We start from the raw sequence: 17,140 nt of genomic DNA, 5'->3' as shown, positions 1-17,140 counted from the left end.
AGCATGACATGTGATATCTCAATACTTCTAATACCAAACCTGAGATCCTTCCGATAACATGATTTGTCATATCCAAATCCTTCCCCTTCCAAACCTGAGACCCTCCCTTTAGCATGAGATGTGATATCCAACTCCTTCCCATTCCAATCCTGAGAACCTTCTGATAGCATGAGATGTGATATCTCAATGCTTCTAATACCAAACCTGAGATCCTTCCTATAACATGAGATGTGATATCCAAATCCTTCCCCTTCCAAACCTGAGACCCTCACTTTAGCATGAGATGTGATATCCAACTCCTTCCCATTCCAATCCTGAGACCCTTCTGATAGCATGAGATGTGATATCTCAATGCCTCTTATACCAAACCTGAGATCCTACCTCTAACATGAAATGTGATATCCAACTCTTTCCCCTTCCAAACCTGAGAGCCTTCCTATAGCATGAGATGTGATATCCAAGTCCTTCCCATTCCAATCCTGAGACCCTTCCTATAACATAAGATGTGATATCCAACTCCTTCCCATTCCAACCTGAGACCCTTCCTATAGCATGAGATGTGATATCCAAATCCTTCCCCTTCCAAACCTGAGACCCTCACTTTAGCATGAGATGTGATATCCAACTCCTTCCCATTCCAATCCTGAGACCCTTCTGATAGCATGAGATGTGATATCTCAATGCCTCTTATACCAAACCTGAGATCCTACCTCTAACATGAAATGTGATATCCAACTCTTTCCCCTTCCAAACCTGAGAGCCTTCCTATAGCATGAGATGTGATATCCAAGTCCTTCCCATTCCAATCCTGAGACCCATACTATGGCATGAGATGTGATATCAAACTCCTTCCCATTCCAATCCTGAGACCCTTCCTATAGCTTGAGATGTGATATCCAACTCCTTCCCATTCCAGTTCTGAGACCCTTCCTATACCATGAGACTTGATATCTCAATGCTTCTAATACCAAACCTGAGACCGGTCCTATAACATGAGATGTGATATCCAAATCCTTCCCCTTCCAAACCTTAGACCCTTCTTTTATCATGAGATGTGATATCCAACTCCTTCCCATTCCAATCCTGAGATCCTTCCGATATCATGAGATGTGATATCTCAATGCTTCTAATATCAAACTTGAGACCCTCCCTATAGCATGAGATGTGATATCCAAGTCCTTCCCATTGGAATCCTGAGACCCTTCCTATAGCATGAGATGTGATGTCTCAATGCTTCAAATACCAAACCTGAGACCCTTCCTATAACATGAGATGGGAATATCCAACTCCTTCCCATTCCAATCCTGAGACCCTTCCGATAGCAGAGATGTGATATCTCAATGCTTATACCAAACCTGAGATCCTTCCTATAACATGAGATGTGATATCCAACTCCTTCCCATTCCAATCCTGAGACACTTCCTATAGCATGAGATGTGATATCTCACTGCTTATACCAAACCTGAGACCCTTCCTATAGCATGAGATGTGATATCCAACTCCTTCCAATTCCAATCCTGAGACCCTTCCTATAGCATGAGATGTGATATCTCAATGCTTCTAAACTCAAACTTGAGACACTCCCTATAGCATGAGATGTGATATCCAAGTCCTTCCCATTCCAATCCTGAGACACTTCCTATAGCATGAGATGTGATGTCTCAATGCTTCTAATACCAAACCTGAGATCCTTCCTATAACATGAGATGTGATATCCAACTCCTTCCATTCCAATCCTGAGACCCTTCCTATAGCATGAGATATGATATCTCAATTCTTATACCAAACCTGAGACCCTTCCTATAACATGAGATGTGATATCCAACTCCTTCCCATTCCAATCCTGAGACCCTTCCTATAGCATGAGATGTGATATCTCAATGCCTCTAATACCAAACCTGAGATCCTTCCTCTAACATGAAATGTGATATCCAACTCCTTCCCTTTCCAAACCTGAGAGCCTATCCATAGCATGAGATGTGATATCCAAGTCCTTCCCATTCCAATCCTTAGACCCTTCCTACAGCATGCAATATGATATCTCAATGATTCTAATAACAATTCTGAGACCCGTCCTATAACATGAGATGGGATATCCAACTCCTTCCCATTCCAATCCTGAGACACTTCCGATAGCAGATTTGTGATATCTCAATGCTTATACCAAACCTGAGAGCCTTCCTATAGCATGAGATGTGATATCCAAGTCCTTCCCATTCCAATCATGAGACCCTTCCTATAACATGAGATGGGATATCTAACTCCTTCCCATTCCAATCCTGAGACACTTCCGATAGCATGAGATGTGATATCTCAATGCTTCTAATATCAAAACTGAGACCCTCCCTATAGCATGATATGTGATATCTAAGTCCTTCCCATTCCAATCCTGAGACCCTTCCTATAGCATGAGATGTGATATCTCAATGCTTCTACCAAACCTGAGACCCTTCCTTTAGCATGAGATGTGATGTCTCAATGCTTCTAATACCAAACCTGAGATCCTTCCTATAACATGAGATGTGAAATCCAACTCCTTCCATTCCAATCCTGAGACCCTTCCTATAGCATGAGATGTGATATCTCAATGCTTATACTAAACCTGAGACCCTTCCTTTAGCATGAGATGTGATATCCAACTCCTTCCCATTCCAATCCTGAGACCCTTCCTATAGCATGAGATGTGATATCTCAATGCCTCTAATACCAAACCTGAGATCCTTCCTCTAACATGAAATGTGATATCCAACTCCTTCCCTTTCCAAACCTGAGAGCCTATCCATAGCATGAGATGTGATATCCAAGTCCTTCCCATTCCAATCCTTAGACCCTTCCTACAGCATGCAATATGATATCTCAATGATTCTAATAACAATCCTGAGACCCTTCCTATAACATGAGATCGGATATCCAACTCCTTCCCGTTCCAAACCTGAGACCCTTCCTTTAGCATGAGATGTGATATCCAGCTCCTTCCCATTCCAATCCTGAGACACTTCCGATAGCATGAGATGTGATATCTCAATGCTTCTAATATCAAAAATGAGACCCTCCCTATAGCATGATATGTGATATCTAAGTCCTTCCCATTCCAATCTTGAGACCCTTCCTATAGCATGAGATGTGATATCTCAATGCTTCTACCAAACCTGAGACCGTTCCTTTAGCATGAGATGTGATATCCAACTCCTTCCCATTCCAATCCTGAGACCCTTCCTATAGCATGAGATGTGATATCTCAATACTTCTAATACCAAACCTGAGATCCTTCCGATAACATGAGATGTGATATCCAAATCCTTCCCCTTCCAAACCTGAGACCCTCCCTTTAGCATGAGATGTGATATCCAACTCCTTCCCATTCCAATCCTGAGAACCTTCTGATAGCATGAGATGTGATATCTCAATGCTTCTAATACCAAACCTGAGATCCTTCCTATAACATGAGATGTGATATCCAAATCCTTCCCCTTCCAAACCTGAGACCCTCACTTTAGCATGAGATGTGATATCCAACTCCTTCCCATTCCAAACCTGAGACCCTTCTGATAGCATGAGATGTGATATCTCAATGCCTCTTATACCAAACCTGAGATCCTACCTCTAACATGAAATGTGATATCCAACTCTTTCCCCTTCCAAACCTGAGAGCCTTCCTATAGCATGAGATGTGATATCCAAGTCCTTCCCATTCCAATCCTGAGACCCTTCCTATAACATGAGATGTGATATCCAACTCCTTCCCATTCCAACCTGAGACCCTTCCTATAGCATGAGATGGGATATCCCAATGCTAATACCAAACCTGAGACCCATACTATGGCATGAGATGTGATATCAAACTCCTTCCCATTCCAATCCTGAGACCCTTCCTATAGCTTGAGATGTGATATCCAACTCCTTCCCATTCCAGTTCTGAGACCCTTCCTATACCATGAGACTTGATATCTCAATGCTTCTAATACCAAACCTGAGACCGGTCCTATAACATGAGATGTGATATCCAAATCCTTCCCCTTCCAAACCTTAGACCCTTCTTTTATCATGAGATGTGATATCCAACTCCTTCCTATTCCAATCCTGAGATCCTTCCGATATCATGAGATGTGATATCTCAATGCTTCTAATATCAAACTTGAGACCCTCCCTATAGCATGAGATGTGATATCCAAGTCCTTCCCATTGCAATCCTGAGACCCTTCCTATAGCATGAGATGTGATGTCTCAATGCTTCAAATACCAAACCTGAGACCCTTCCTATAACATGAGATGGGAATATCCAACTCCTTCCCATTCCAATCCTGAGACCCTTCCGATAGCAGAGATGTGATATCTCAATGCTTCTAATATCAAAAATGAGACCCTCCCTATAGCATGATATGTGATATCTAAGTCCTTCCCATTCCAATCTTGAGACCCTTCCTATAGCATGAGATGTGATATCTCAATGCTTCTACCAAACCTGAGACCGTTCCTTTAGCATGAGATGTGATATCCAACTCCTTCCCATTCCAATCCTGAGACCCTTCCTATAGCATGACATGTGATATCTCAATACTTCTAATACCAAACCTGAGATCCTTCCGATAACATGATTTGTCATATCCAAATCCTTCCCCTTCCAAACCTGAGACCCTCCCTTTAGCATGAGATGTGATATCCAACTCCTTCCCATTCCAATCCTGAGAACCTTCTGATAGCATGAGATGTGATATCTCAATGCTTCTAATACCAAACCTGAGATCCTTCCTATAACATGAGATGTGATATCCAAATCCTTCCCCTTCCAAACCTGAGACCCTCACTTTAGCATGAGATGTGATATCCAACTCCTTCCCATTCCAATCCTGAGACCCTTCTGATAGCATGAGATGTGATATCTCAATGCCTCTTATACCAAACCTGAGATCCTACCTCTAACATGAAATGTGATATCCAACTCTTTCCCCTTCCAAACCTGAGAGCCTTCCTATAGCATGAGATGTGATATCCAAGTCCTTCCCATTCCAATCCTGAGACCCTTCCTATAACATAAGATGTGATATCCAACTCCTTCCCATTCCAACCTGAGACCCTTCCTATAGCATGAGATGTGATATCCAAATCCTTCCCCTTCCAAACCTGAGACCCTCACTTTAGCATGAGATGTGATATCCAACTCCTTCCCATTCCAATCCTGAGACCCTTCTGATAGCATGAGATGTGATATCTCAATGCCTCTTATACCAAACCTGAGATCCTACCTCTAACATGAAATGTGATATCCAACTCTTTCCCCTTCCAAACCTGAGAGCCTTCCTATAGCATGAGATGTGATATCCAAGTCCTTCCCATTCCAATCCTGAGACCCATACTATGGCATGAGATGTGATATCAAACTCCTTCCCATTCCAATCCTGAGACCCTTCCTATAGCTTGAGATGTGATATCCAACTCCTTCCCATTCCAGTTCTGAGACCCTTCCTATACCATGAGACTTGATATCTCAATGCTTCTAATACCAAACCTGAGACCGGTCCTATAACATGAGATGTGATATCCAAATCCTTCCCCTTCCAAACCTTAGACCCTTCTTTTATCATGAGATGTGATATCCAACTCCTTCCCATTCCAATCCTGAGATCCTTCCGATATCATGAGATGTGATATCTCAATGCTTCTAATATCAAACTTGAGACCCTCCCTATAGCATGAGATGTGATATCCAAGTCCTTCCCATTGGAATCCTGAGACCCTTCCTATAGCATGAGATGTGATGTCTCAATGCTTCAAATACCAAACCTGAGACCCTTCCTATAACATGAGATGGGAATATCCAACTCCTTCCCATTCCAATCCTGAGACCCTTCCGATAGCAGAGATGTGATATCTCAATGCTTATACCAAACCTGAGATCCTTCCTATAACATGAGATGTGATATCCAACTCCTTCCCATTCCAATCCTGAGACACTTCCTATAGCATGAGATGTGATATCTCACTGCTTATACCAAACCTGAGACCCTTCCTATAGCATGAGATGTGATATCCAACTCCTTCCAATTCCAATCCTGAGACCCTTCCTATAGCATGAGATGTGATATCTCAATGCTTCTAAACTCAAACTTGAGACACTCCCTATAGCATGAGATGTGATATCCAAGTCCTTCCCATTCCAATCCTGAGACACTTCCTATAGCATGAGATGTGATGTCTCAATGCTTCTAATACCAAACCTGAGATCCTTCCTATAACATGAGATGTGATATCCAACTCCTTCCATTCCAATCCTGAGACCCTTCCTATAGCATGAGATATGATATCTCAATTCTTATACCAAACCTGAGACCCTTCCTATAACATGAGATGTGATATCCAACTCCTTCCCATTCCAATCCTGAGACCCTTCCTATAGCATGAGATGTGATATCTCAATGCCTCTAATACCAAACCTGAGATCCTTCCTCTAACATGAAATGTGATATCCAACTCCTTCCCTTTCCAAACCTGAGAGCCTATCCATAGCATGAGATCTGATATCCAAGTCCTTCCCATTCCAATCCTTAGACCCTTCCTACAGCATGCAATATGATATCTCAATGATTCTAATAACAATTCTGAGACCCGTCCTATAACATGAGATGGGATATCCAACTCCTTCCCATTCCAATCCTGAGACACTTCCGATAGCAGATTTGTGATATCTCAATGCTTATACCAAACCTGAGAGCCTTCCTATAGCATGAGATGTGATATCCAAGTCCTTCCCATTCCAATCATGAGACCCTTCCTATAACATGAGATGGGATATCTAACTCCTTCCCATTCCAATCCTGAGACACTTCCGATAGCATGAGATGTGATATCTCAATGCTTCTAATATCAAAACTGAGACCCTCCCTATAGCATGATATGTGATATCTAAGTCCTTCCCATTCCAATCCTGAGACCCTTCCTATAGCATGAGATGTGATATCTCAATGCTTCTACCAAACCTGAGACCCTTCCTTTAGCATGAGATGTGATATCCAACTCCTTCCCATTCCAATCCTGAGACCCTTCCTATAGCATGAGATGTGATATCTCAATACTTCTAATACCAAACCTGAGATCCTTCCGATAACATGAGATGTGATATCCAAATCCTTCCCCTTCCAAACCTGAGACCCTCCCTTTAGCATGAGATGGGATATCCAACTCCTTCCCATTCCAATCCTGAGAACCTTCTGATAGCATGAGATGTGATATCTCAATGCTTCTAATACCAAACCTGAGATCCTTCCGATAGCATGAGATGTGATATCTCAATGCTTCTAATACCAAACCTGAGATCCTTCCTATAACATGAGATGTGATATCCAAATCCTTCCCCTTCCAAACCTGAGACCCTCCCTTTAGCATGAGATGTGATATCCAACTCCTTCCCATTCCAATCCTGAGACCCTTCTGATAGCATGAGATGTGATATCTCATTGCCTCTAATACCAAACCTGAGATCCTACCTCTAACATGAAATGTGATATCCAACTCTTTCCCCTTCCAAACCTGAGAGCCTTCCTATAGCATGAGTTGTGATATCCAAGTCCTTCCCATTCCAATCCTGAGACCCTTCCTATAACATGAGATGTGATATCCAACTCCTTCCAATTCCAACCTGAGACCCTTCCTATAGCATGAGATGTGATATCTCAATGCCTCTAATACCAAACCTGAGATCCTTCCTCTAACATGAAATGTGATATCCAACTCCTTCCCTTTCCAAACCTGAGAGCCTATCTATAGCATGAGATGTGATATCCAAGTCCTTCCCATTCCAATCCTTAGACCCTTCCTACAGCATGCAATATGATATCTCAATGATTCTAATAACAAACCTGAGACCCGTCCTATAACATGAGATGGGATATCTAACTCCTTCCCATTCCAATCCTGAGACACTTCCGATAGCAGAGATGTGATATCTCAATGCTTATACCAACATGAGACCCTTCCTATAACATGAGATGTGATATCCAACTCCTTCCCGTTCCAAACCTGAGACCCTTCCTTTAGCATGAGATGTGATATCCAGCTCCTTCCCATTCCAATCCTGAGACACTTCCGATAGCATGAGATGTGATATCTCAATGCTTCTAATATCAAAACTGAGACCCTCCCTATAGCATGATATGTGATATCTAAGTCCTTCCCATTCCAATCCTGAGACCCTTCCTATAGCATGAGATGTGATATCTCAATGCTTCTACCAAACCTGAGACCCTTCCTTTAGCATGAGATGTGATATCCAACTCGTTCCCATTCCAATCCTGAGACCCTTCCTATAGCATGAGATGTGATATCTCAATACTTGTAATACCAAACCTGAGATCCTTCCTATAACATGAGATGTGATATCCAAATCCTTCCCCTTCCAAACCTGAGACCCTCCCTTTAACATGAGATGTGATATCCAACTCCTTCCCATTCCAATCCTGAGACCCTTCTGATAGCATGAGATGTGATATCTCAATGCCTCTAATACCAAACCTGAGATCCTACCTCTAACATGAAATGTGATATCCAACTCTTTCCCCTTCCAAACCTGAGAGCCTTCCTATAGCATGAGATGTGATATCCAAGTCCTTCCCATTCCAATCATGAGACCCTTCCTACAGCATGCAATATGATATCTCAATGATTCTAATAACAATCCTGAGACCCGTCCTATAACATGAGATGTGATATCCAACTCCTTCCCATTCCAATCCTGAGACCCTTCCTATAGCATGAGATGTGATATCTCAATACTTCTAATACCAAACCTGAGATCCTTCCGATAACATGAGATGTGATATCCAAATCCTTCCCCTTCCAAACCTGAGACCCTCCCTTTAGCATGAGATGGGATATCCAACTCCTTCCCATTCCAATCCTGAGAACCTTCTGATAGCATGAGATGTGATATCTCAATGCTTCTAATACCAAACCTGAGATCCTTCCGATAGCATGAGATGTGATATCTCAATGCTTCTAATACCAAACCTGAGATCCTTCCTATAACATGAGATGTGATATCCAAATCCTTCCCCTTCCAAACCTGAGACCCTCCCTTTAGCATGAGATGTGATATCCAACTCCTTCCCATTCCAATCCTGAGACCCTTCTGATAGCATGAGATGTGATATCTCATTGCCTCTAATACCAAACCTGAGATCCTACCTCTAACATGAAATGTGATATCCAACTCTTTCCCCTTCCAAACCTGAGAGCCGTCCTATAGCATGAGATGTGATATCCAAGTCCTTCCCATTCCAATCCTGAGACCCTTCCTATAGCATGAGATGTGATATCTCAATGCCTCTAATACCAAACCTGAGATCCTTCCTCTAACATGAAATGTGATATCCAACTCCTTCCCTTTCCAAACCTGAGAGCCTATCTATAGCATGAGATATGATATCCAAGTCCTTCCCATTCCAATCCTTAGACCCTTCCTACAGCATGCAATATGATATCTCAATGATTCTAATAACAAACCTGAGACCCGTCCTATAACATGAGATGGGATATCCAACTCCTTCCCATTCCAATCCTGAGACCCTTCCGATAGCAGAGATGTGATATCTCAATGCTTATACCAACCTGAGACCCTTCCTATAACATGAGATGTGATATCCAACTCCTTCCCGTTCCAAACCTGAGACCCTTCCTTTAGCATGAGATGTGATATCCAGCTCCTTCCCATTCCAATCCTGAGACACTTCCGATAGCATGAGATGTGATATCTCAATGCTTCTAATATCAAAACTGAGACCCTCCCTATAGCATGATATGTGATATCTAAGTCCTTCCCATTCCAATCCTGAGACCCTTCCTATAGCATGAGATGTGATATCTCAATGCTTCTACCAAACCTGAGACCCTTCCTTTAGCATGAGATGTGATATCCAACTCGTTCCCATTCCAATCCTGAGACCCTTCCTATAGCATGAGATGTGATATCTCAATACTTCTAATACCAAACCTGAGATCCTTCCGATAACATGAGATGTGATATCCAAATCCTTCCCCTTCCAAACCTGAGACCCTCCCTTTAGCATGAGATGTGATATCCAACTCCTTCCCATTCCTATCCTGAGACCCTTCTGATAGCATGAGATGTGATATCTCAATGCTTCTAATACCAAACCTGAGATCCTTCCTATAACATGAGATGTGATATCCAAATCCTTCCCCTTCCAAACTTGAGACCCTCCCTTTAGCATGAGATGTGATATCCAACTCCTTCCCATTCCAATCCTGAGACCCTTCTGATAGCATGAGATGTGATATCTCAATGCCTCTAATACCAAACCTGAGATCCTACCTCTAACATGAAATGTGATATCCAACTCTTTCCCCTTCCAAACCTGAGAGCCTTCCTATAGCATGAGATGTGATATCCAAGTCCTTCCCATTCCAATCATGAGACCCTTCCTATAACATGAGATGGGATATCCAACTCCTTCCCATTCCAATCCTGAGACCCTTCCGATAGCAGAGATGTGATATCTCAATGCTTATACCAAACCTGAGACCCTTCCTACGGCATGAGATGTCATATACAACTCCTTCCCAATCCAATCCTGAGACCCTTCCTATAGCATGAGATGTGATGTCTCAATGCTTCTAATACCAAACCTGAGATCCTTCCTATAACATGAGATGTGATATCCAACTCCTTCCCATTCCAATCCTGAGACCCTTCCTATAGCATGAGATGTGATATCTCAATGCTTCTAATACCAAACATGAGACTCTTCCTATAACATGAGATGGGATATCCAACTCCTTCCCATTCCAATCCTGAGACCCTTACGATAGCAGAGATGTGATATCTCAATGCTTATACCAAACCTGAGACCCTTCCTACGGCATGAGATGACATATACAACTCCTTCCCATTCCAATCCTGAGACCCTTCCTATAGCATGAGATGTGATATCTCAATGCTTATACCAAACCTGAGACCCTTCATATAGCATGAGATGTGATATCCAACTCCTTCCCATTCCAATCCTGAGACCCTTCCTATAGCATGAGATGTGATGTCTCAATGCTTCTAATACCAAACCTGAGATCCTTCCTAAAACATGAGATGTGATATCCAACTCCTTCCCATTCCAATCCTGAGACCCTTCCTATAGCATGAGATGTGATGTCTCAATGCTTCTAATACCAAACCTGAGATCCTTCCTAAAACATGAGATGTGATATCCAAGTCCTTCCCATTCCAATCCTGAGACACTTCCTATAGCATGAGATGTGATATCTCAATGCTTCTAATACCAAACCTGAGACTCTTCCTATAACATGAGATGGGATATCCAACTCCTTCCCATTCCAATCCTGAGACCCTTCCAAAAGCACAGATGTGATATCTCAATGCTTATACCAAACCTGAGACCCTTCCTATGGCATGAGATGTCATATACATATCCTTCCCATTCCAATCCTGAGACCCTTCCTATAGCATGAGATGTGATATCTCAATGCTTATACCAAACCTGAGACCCTTCCTATAGCATGAGATGTGATATCTAACTCCTTCCCATTCCAATCCTGAGACCCTTCCTATAGCATGAGATGTGATATCTCAATGCCTCTAATACCAAACCTGAGATCCTTCCTCTAACATGAAATGTGATATCCAACTCCTTCCCTTTCCAAACCTGAGAGCCTACCTATAGCATGAGATGTGATATCCAAGTCCTTCCAATTCCAATCCTTAGACCCTTCCTATAGCATGCAATATGATATCTCAATGATTCTAATAACAAACCTGAGACCCGTCCTATAACATGAGATGGGATATCCAACTCCTTCCCATTCCAATCCTGAGACCCTTCCGATAGCAGAGATGTGATATCTCAATGCTTATACCAAACCTGAGACCCTTCCTACGGCATGAGATGTCATATACAACTCCTTCCCATTCCAATCCTGAGACCCTTCCTATAGCATGAGATGTGATATCTCAATGCTTATACCAAACCTGAGACCCTTCATATAGCATGAGATGTGATATCCAACTCCTTCCCATTACAATCCTGAGACCCTTCCTATAGCATGAGATGTGATGTCTCAATGCTTCTAATACCAAACCTGAGATCCTTCCTATAACATGAGATGTGATATCCAACTCCTTCCATTCCAATCCTGAGACCCTTCCTATAGCATGAGATGTGATATCTCAATGCTTCTAATATCAAACTTGAGACCCTCCCTATAGCATGAGATGTGATATCCAATTCCTTCCCATTCCAATCCTGAGACACTTCCTATAGCATGAGATGTGATATCTCAATGCTTCTAATACCAAACCTGAGACTCTTCCTATAACATGAGATGGGATATCCAACTCCTTCCGATTCCAATCCTGAGACCCTTCCAAAAGCAGAGATGTGATATCTCAATGCTTATACCAAACCTGAGACCCTTCCTATGGCATGAGATGTCATATACATATCCTTCCCATTCCAATCCTGAGACCCTTCCTATAGCATGAGATGTGATATCTCAATGCTTATACCAAACCTGAGACCCTTCCTATAGCATGAGATGTGATATCCAACTCCTTCCCATTCCAATCCTGAGACCCTTCCTATAGCATGAGATGTGATATCTCAATCAATGCCTCTAATACCAAACCTGAGATCCTTCCTCTAACATGAAATGTGATATCCAACTCCTTCCCTTTCCAAACCTGAGAGCCTACCTATAGCATGAGATGTGATATCCAAGTCCTTCCCATTCCAATCCTTAGACCCTTCCTATAGCATGCAATATGATATCTCAATGATTCTAATAACAAACCTGAGACCCTTCCTATAACATGAGATGTGATATCCAACTCCTTCCCATTCCAAACCTGAGACCCTTCCTATAGCATATGTGATATCCAACTCCTTCCAATTCCAAACATGAGACCCTTCCCATAGCAAGAATGTAATATCCAACTCCTTCCCATTCCAATCCTGAGACCATTCCTATAGCATGAGATGTGATATCTCAATGCTTCTAATACCAAACCTGAGATCCTTCCTATGACATGAGATGTGATATCCAATTCCTTCCCATTCCAAACCTGAGACCCTTCCTACAGCATGCGATGTGATATCTCAATGCTTCTAATACCAAACTTGAGACCCTCCCTTTAGCATGAGATGTGATATCCAACTCCTTCCCATTCCAATCCTGAGACCCTTCTGATAGCATGAGATGTGATATCTCAATGCCTCTAATACCAAACCTGAGATCCTACCTCTAACATGAAATGTGATATCCAACTCTTTCCCCTTCCAAACCTGAGAGCCTTCCTATAGCATGAGATGTGATATCCAAGTCCTTCCCATTCCAATCATGAGACCCTTCCTATAACATGAGATGGGATATCCAACTCCTTCCCATTCCAATCCTGAGACCCTTCCGATAGCAGAGATGTGATATCTCAATGCTTATACCAAACCTGAGACCCTTCCTACGGCATGAGATGTCATATACAACTCCTTCCCAATCCAATCCTGAGACCCTTCCTATAGCATGAGATGTGATGTCTCAATGCTTCTAATACCAAACCTGAGATCCTTCCTATAACATGAGATGTGATATCCAACTCCTTCCCATTCCAATCCTGAGACCCTTCCTATAGCATGAGATGTGATATCTCAATGCTTCTAATACCAAACCTGAGACTCTTCCTATAACATGAGATGGGATATCCAACTCCTTCCCATTCCAATCCTGAGACCCTTACGATAGCAGAGATGTGATATCTCAATGCTTATACCAAACCTGAGACCCTTCCTACGGCATGAGATGACATATACAACTCCTTCCCATTCCAATCCTGAGACCCTTCCTATAGCATGAGATGTGATATCTCAATGCTTATACCAAACCTGAGACCCTTCATATAGCATGAGATGTGATATCCAACTCCTTCCCATTCCAATCCTGAGACCCTTCCTATAGCATGAGATGTGATGTCTCAATGCTTCTAATACCAAACCTGAGATCCTTCCTAAAACATGAGATGTGATATCCAACTCCTTCCCATTCCAATCCTGAGACCCTTCCTATAGCATGAGATGTGATGTCTCAATGCTTCTAATACCAAACCTGAGATCCTTCCTAAAACATGAGATGTGATATCCAAGTCCTTCCCATTCCAATCCTGAGACACTTCCTATAGCATGAGATGTGATATCTCAATGCTTCTAATACCAAACCTGAGACTCTTCCTATAACATGAGATGGGATATCCAACTCCTTCCCATTCCAATCCTGAGACCCTTCCAAAAGCACAGATGTGATATCTCAATGCTTATACCAAACCTGAGACCCTTCCTATGGCATGAGATGTCATATACATATCCTTCCCATTCCAATCCTGAGACCCTTCCTATAGCATGAGATGTGATATCTCAATGCTTATACCAAACCTGAGACCCTTCCTATAGCATGAGATGTGATATCTAACTCCTTCCCATTCCAATCCTGAGACCCTTCCTATAGCATGAGATGTGATATCTCAATGCCTCTAATACCAAACCTGAGATCCTTCCTCTAAAATGAAATGTGATATCCAACTCCTTCCCTTTCCAAACCTGAGAGCCTACCTATAGAATGAGATGTGATATCCAAGTCCTTCCAATTCCAATCCTTAGACCCTTCCTATAGCATGCAATATGATATCTCAATGATTCTAATAACAAACCTGAGACCCGTCCTATAACATGAGATGGGATATCCAACTCCTTCCCATTCCAATCCTGAGACCCTTCCGATAGCAGAGATGTGATATCTCAATGCTTATACCAAACCTGAGATCCTTCCTACGGCATGAGATGTCATATACAACTCCTTCCCATTCCAATCCTGAGACCCTTCCTATAGCATGAGATGTGATATCTCAATGCTTATACCAAACCTGAGACCCTTCATATAGCATGAGATGTGATATCCAACTCCTTCCCATTACAATCCTGAGACCCTTCCTATAGCATGAGATGTGATGTCTCAATGCTTCTAATACCAAACCTGAGATCCTTCCTATAACATGAGATGTGATATCCAACTCCTTCCATTCCAATCCTGAGACCCTTCCTATAGCATGAGATGTGATATCTTAATGCTTCTAATATCAAACTTGAGACCCTCCCTAAAGCATGAGATGTGATATCCAATTCCTTCCCATTCCAATCCTGAGACACTTCCTATAGCATGAGATGTGATATCTCAATGCTTCTAATACCAAACCTGAGACTCTTCCTATAACATGAGATGGGATATCCAACTCCTTCCGATTCCAATCCTGAGACCCTTCCAAAAGCAGAGATGTGATATCTCAATGCTTATACCAAACCTGAGACCCTTCCTATGGCATGAGATGTCATATACATATCCTTCCCATTCCAATCCTGAGACCCTTCCTATAGCATGAGATGTGATATCTCAATGCTTATACCAAACCTGAGACCCTTCCTATAGCATGAGATGTGATATCCAACTCCTTCCCATTCCAATCCTGAGACCCTTCCTATAGCATGAGATGTGATATCTCAATGCCTCTAATACCAAACCTGAGATCCTTCCTCTAACATGAAATGTGATATCCAACTCCTTCCCTTTCCAAACCTGAGAGCCTACCTATAGTATGAGATGTGATATCCAAGTCCTTCCCATTCCAATCCTTAGACCCTTCCTATAGCATGCAATATGATATCTCAATGATTCTAATAACAAACCTGAGACCCGTCCTATAACATGAGATGGGATATCCAACTCCTTCCCATTCCAATCCTGAGACACTTCCGATAGCAGAGATGTGATATCTCAATGCTTATACCAAACCTGAGACCCTTCCTATAACATGAGATGTGATATCCAACTCCTTCCCATTCCAAACCTGAGACCCTTCCTATAGCATATGTGATATCCAACTCCTTCCAATTCCAAACATGAGACCCTTCCCATAGCAAGAATGTAATATCCAACTCCTTCCCATTCCAATCCTGAGACCATTCCTATAGCATGAGATGTGATATCTCAATGCTTCTAATACCAAACCTGAGATCCTTCCTATGACATGAGATGTGATATCCAATTCCTTCCCATTCCAAACCTGAGACCCTTCCTACAGCATGCGATGTGATATCTCAATGCTTCTAATACCAAACCTGAGACCAGTCCTATAACATGAGATGGGATATCCAACTCCTTCCCGTTCCAATCCTGAGACACTTCCGATTGCAGAGATGTGATATCTCAATGCTTATACCAAACCTGAGACCCTTCCTATAACATGAGATGTGATATCCAACTCCTTCCCGTTCCAAACCTGAGACCCTTCCTATAGCATGAGATGTGATATCCAACTCCTTCCCATTCCAATCCTGAGACCCTTCCGATAGCATGAGATGTGATATCTCAAAGCCTCTAATACCAAACCTGAGATCCTTCCTATAACATGTGATGTGATATTCAAATCCTTCCCCTTCCAAACCTGAGACCCTCCCTTTAGCATGAGATGTGATATCCAACTCCTTCCCATTCCAATCCTGAGACCCTTATGATAGCATGAGATGTGATATCTCAATGCCTCTAATACCAAACCTGAGATACTTCTGATAGCATGAGATGTGATATCTCAATGCTTCTAATACCAAACCTGAGATCCTTCCTATAACATGAGATGTGATATCCAAATCCTTCCCCTGCCAAACCTGAGACCCTCCCTTTAGCATGAGATGTGATATCCAACTCCTTCCCATTCCAATCCTGAGACCCTTCGGATAGCATGAGATGTGATATCTCAATGCCTCTAATACCAAACCTGAGATCCTACCTCTAACATGAAATGTGACATCCAACTCCTTCCCTTTCCAAACCTGAGACCCGGCCTATAGCATGAGATGTGATATCCAACTCCTTCCCATTACAATCCTGAGACCCTTCCTATAGCATGAGATGTGATGTCTCAATGCTTCTAATACCAAACCTGAGATCCTTCCTATAACATGAGATGTGATATCCAACTCCTTCCATTCCAATCCTGAGACCCTTCCTATAGCATGAGATGTGATATCTTAATGCTTCTAATATCAAACTTGAGACCCTCCCTAAAGCATGAGATGTGATA

The sequence above is a fragment of the Ambystoma mexicanum genome, chromosome 7p, assembly GCF_040938575.1.
Source record: "Ambystoma mexicanum isolate Mex_15411 chromosome 7p, UKY_AmexF1_1, whole genome shotgun sequence".
Lineage (NCBI taxonomy): Eukaryota > Metazoa > Chordata > Amphibia > Caudata > Ambystomatidae > Ambystoma > Ambystoma mexicanum.
The sequence above is the reverse complement of the archived record's forward strand: the minus strand, read 5'-3'. Positions refer to the sequence as shown.